The 5,094-nt window shown below is 33.8% G+C and overlaps 1 pseudogene; it reads right to left on the reverse strand.

Annotated features, from left to right (window-relative positions):
• Positions 1 to 2,352: 2,352 nt before the first annotated feature.
• Positions 2,353 to 4,435, reverse strand: LOC120167983 (annotated as a pseudogene).
• Between the last annotated feature and the right edge of the window lie 659 nt (positions 4,436 to 5,094).

The raw sequence follows: 5,094 nt of genomic DNA on the forward strand, positions 1-5,094 counted from the left end.
CCTATAAATAGATGTTAAGGGTATGGGTTAGATATCAAGTTTTTTTCTTTCTCCAAAATCCTCTTGTATTTTTCTTTCTTCATATTAGTGAAATTTTTCTCCTCTACTCGTAGTTTTCCCTTTATAGGTTTTCATGTAAATTTTGGTGTTCTTTATTTTTCCCCTTTTTCGATCGCTTTTATTTACTTGCTGATAATCGTTATGATACTATAACAAAAATCATTGTAAATTTTACTTATTCGATTAATAAACTTTTAATTTTTTAAATATTTATTAATCATATTAAATCAATTTTAAATAATATATGAGGATTAAAGAGATTATTTAATTCATTTATATTATTCATAATGTCAAAGTTTTGTTCTACAATTGGTAGATGTGTTATTTATTTTTGAAATTTTAGTATATAAGTTTATATTAAATTAATTTTACTTGATAATTGTTAGTCATCTGTATGATTAAATGTAACGAAACAAAACAAATATATATTGTTTATTTTGAGTACATATTATTTTTTACTAAAGTTTATACTCATTTCTAATTTTACATCTAAATTTATTTTAAATTTTCTCAAAAATTTCATCATAAATATATACATGCCACATCTAAAGGTCAGGGAAGTGTAAAATATTTTCCAGAAACCAAAATGTGACTACTCTTGCAAGCGGCTTTTCGACCAAAAGGCACATAAACTAGGAATGGCAGATCTTGGATTCGACCCGAATCCATAGATCCAAATTCATTTTATAAAGTTTGGATCTTGAAATTTTAGACCCGAGGGATTTGGACCAGATCTGGATCATTTTATAAAAGTACGGATCCGGATCTGATAGTAAAATACCGGGTTTGGACCCGTTTATAAAAAATCCCACATTTGATTTTAAAATATATATAAATGACATAATAGGTTTTAATATATATATATATATATATATATATATATATATATATATTATATATATATATATATATATATATTATAAAGGGAGACACTTGAGTTCTTATAGGGTTGTTTTTTTATACTTATTAGCAGTTATATTATTTCCCTTTGTTCGATTTAATTTTATATTTCACATTGTTCTGTAATGTAATTTTATATTACAGTTTTATTTCTTTAAAATGTAGGTCGAATGATCATTTTATTAATAGACCTGTTTTAGATTCGGATCCATGAGATCCATTGGATCTGAATCTGGATCACAATTTTCTAGACCCGTGGATCAGGGATGGATCTGGATCTAGAATGTGAAAATGGGGTTGGATCTAGGTCTAGCTAGATCCAATCCAGATTCGGCCCATTTCCATCCCTACCTATACTTCTGCACAAAAAAAAAAATAAAAAAAATTGGACAATAAGTCCTCAATTCATAAAAACATATTATCAAGTATAACATAAATCGAAAAACATATAGTTATTTTAACACATTGATGGATCCATATTAGATTTAGGGTGGGCATGTCCTTATTTTTGAAATCTGATTTTTTCGATAATTTGCATATCTTATTGATTGTGCTCACATTAAATTTTTATTTATGCTCTCTCTATCTAAAAATTTATTGTTGTAAATATATATGTGAACACTTAAAATTATATATTTTATTTAAAAAATAGATGATAATAATAAAAAAGATATATAATGAGATATTTATAGGAATTATCTTTATTCTTTTATTCTATAAAAATATGAAAATAATTGAAAAAAATAATGACAGAGATATGATAGGAACCAGCCCTAAATATATGATGAAGAATTATTTTAGCTCCAATAATTGTTATCTTAAACGAATTTTACTTGACATTTGATGACCTGATTCAATTTGAATCTATTTTTTAAAATAATCCTATAAAATAAATCAAAATTCATCAAACCCAAATCCCATGTCCATTCATATTCTCAAGCTCAAATTATACTAAATGTAAGAATGTATCAACAACACCCCATGTGACTTGATCCTTGAGCTTATCCTTCCTGTATAGTTGTTTATTGCCGAAACCAGGTAAAGAAATCATTATCTGCATTTAGTTTAAAGAGAGGGATTTGATCAAATTTGGATTATTATTATTATTATATAGCCCCAACAATTGCATTGAAGCTCTGGGTTTGTACAAATACAAAAACAGCCCCGCCATTTTTGTTGCTGAAAGGACTCATAAGACAGGTAGAATAAACAAAGAAAATGAAACATTTTTCAATGCCAACGTTGGCTTATGCTAAACAACACAGCAAAATTCCATTATATAAGTTTGCCAAAAAAAATCTCTCCCAACAAAATGATTCAAACGGGAATCGAAAAGGTTAATTATGTAGGCATGTATGTATGTAGGTCAAGTTTCGTGGTTCAATCCCAAAATCAACACTTGGGAAGATCAGACGGTGGAGGAGGCAGCTTCTGGTTTGGTAGCTTCCCATCCAAGACAATCCATGCCATTCTTAATCCCCAGCTCAAATGAACATCAAAATGACAGTGCATCAACCAAAATCCTGCACCATTTTATGTTATACATATCAGTAAATGCGTATATTTATCATGTTTTGAAGATAAAAGTATGATATACTGTTACCAGGATTGTCTGCCATAAAACGGATTGTAACCCAACCACCAGAGGGAACACCAATAGTGTTCCTTTCAATAGGATCAACCAGGTTGAACTTTGGAGGGTCATTTTCAGGGTCAAAGTTGCCAAAACCCTACCCTACAACATAGAAATTATAGCCATGGAGATGGAGAGGGTGGCTCTCAGCACCAAGGATGCTCGTATTTTGCAACAATACTTCCACGCTCGTATTGAACAATATCGTCATGAGTTTGGTGCCATTGCTCACAAGGGTATTGTTAGGTGGTGTGCCTGTGTAATTGAATGGATGCAGAGGAAAAGGTGGGAAATCAACGGTGTAAACCCTGTTAGACTGCGAGAAAAAGTAAGATTGGAGAAGTGCTGTTGTAGGGAGAGCAAACGAGATATTGTTCATGGCAGCTGCGAATTTCGTGCCATTCGGTCCTTGGCAGGTTTGGTTATTGGGGCAAGGGCTGGTTTCAAGACCAACTGTGAAGAACTTCTTTCTGTCAACTTTTTGTGGGACATTAGCAGGTAACTTGGTAGTGGCTAAGCTTCTGAATTTGCTTGCAAAATTGGCTACAAAATTTGTTGCATTGATGGCAGACAAGCCTGGTTTAAGAAGTGGATGGTTTTTCGAACCGGTGAGAGATGATGTTTCGTATTCAAGAATACCAGCCACAGTGGTGTTATCAAAGGTGCCCATGCTAGTGGCATATGGCCTGGCTAACATAAAGAAAGTCGCATTCGGAGCTTCGGATTTGGTTTTCAGAAGAACATTCGTGGTCTGTTCAGGAGTTATCATCAATATATTGGTTTCAAATGGCTTCACATAGACCGCATCGGCTTCCACCACAGTGAAACTGTGGTTTGCAATGCTGAAGAATAGCTCATCATTAAGTGCAGCATTGATCAACCGCAGAAGATATGTTTTCCCAGGCTTTACCTTCATCTTATATGTATCTGTAACGAAAATCGAGTATAAGAATATATGTATATGTATATGCATATGTATATTTATATGTATACCTTTGGCAGAACAATTGTACAATGGACCTGGGAGGCCATTAAAGGTGTAGGCATCTAAAACATTAGGACCACCCCCTGTTTGAAGAGACTGATTGATGACTGCTTCAGGATCAACATTAAACCACTCACCTGCAATTAAACTTCTTTGAGTTAAATTGTCATTGAATTCGAAGAACAACATAAATTGCAGCGATACATGATATCGGTGATTCGCGTAACATTACCGAACAAGATCCAGACTTGTTTGTAGGGTTTGACAAACGGGTAAGATTCACTGCGCCTTGGGAGGATGATAAGTGGTCCATAAACAGTTGCTCTAAGCCATGAGAAGCAGGAATGCCAGAAGAGAGTGCCTTGTTGGCCAGTAATGGTGAAGTTGTACACATAAGACTGGCCGGTTTGAATGGGGCATTGCGTGATGTATGATGGCCATCCGCCCATCCACTCCGAAGATGTCTAATTCCATGCCTGCAGACAAACATTAAATTAGCCATAGAAATGCAAACAACATATATCAGTTAAGAAATTGAATGGCTTCATGTACCAGTAAATGCTGATATTGTAGGGAACATGGTTAACTACTTTAACAACCAAGCGATCGCCTTCTCTGGCAACAACACGAGGTCCAGGGAACTTCCCGTTAACCGTGACAATGCTCTTAGTATGACACAAGCGAGTGATGTTTTTCAGCTTTATCTGCAAAAGGAAATTGAATGAGCTCTTGAGGACTACATCAAATAACTTTCATCTCAAGTTACCTAAACTAAACAATGCAACAATACATACGTTGAACGTATAGTGCCTGGTAATGCTAGCCTGTTTTACAATGACAACCTCAGGATAGGCCATGAAATAGCTAACATCAGCAAAAAAATGTAATGAAAATTGATGATAAAACAGCTGAAGTACCCATGTCTTAGTTAAGACAAAATTGGTGATGTAATCAAAGTTCAGCTTATAAAAAAACCTATAGACATATGCATGTTTATATAGAGACAAGATTGAACTACCACTGATTCCATGTTTGGTTGATTAGATAATAAGATGTTACAGCTTTGAGAAAGCAGAGAATCACCAACCAATGGCCCCAATGTTCACTGTGGACTACCATTAAAGTCAATTAATCTAAGCTTTGTCCTTCTTATGTCTCTGCACCTTATCTTTGTACACAAAATTTCACCATTCCTAAGCTTAAGATTAGTGGAACCTTTGAAAGATGCATTCTATGATAACCATGCTATTTCAAATGTTCTATACCTTTGAATTAAACAGTGAAGATAATCATCCCAACCACTGTGCCTTGAATTTTGTGTATTCCTAATATAATTTTAAAATTTATCCTTAATTTTCGATAAAAGTCAATTTGGTTCTTTTTTTCCCTCTAAGCACTTTGGCCCTTATGTTTCATTTTAAAGCAAAATGTCTCCCAGTGGTAGGGATGGACCCAAGATTTTATGTTGAGGGCGAACTTAAAATTAAGGGGATGAACTAAAATTCTAGGGGGTGAA

This window comes from Hibiscus syriacus, unplaced genomic scaffold (assembly GCF_006381635.1).
Source record: "Hibiscus syriacus cultivar Baekdansim isolate YM2019G1 unplaced genomic scaffold, ASM638163v2 tig00111708_pilon, whole genome shotgun sequence".
Lineage (NCBI taxonomy): Eukaryota > Viridiplantae > Streptophyta > Magnoliopsida > Malvales > Malvaceae > Hibiscus > Hibiscus syriacus.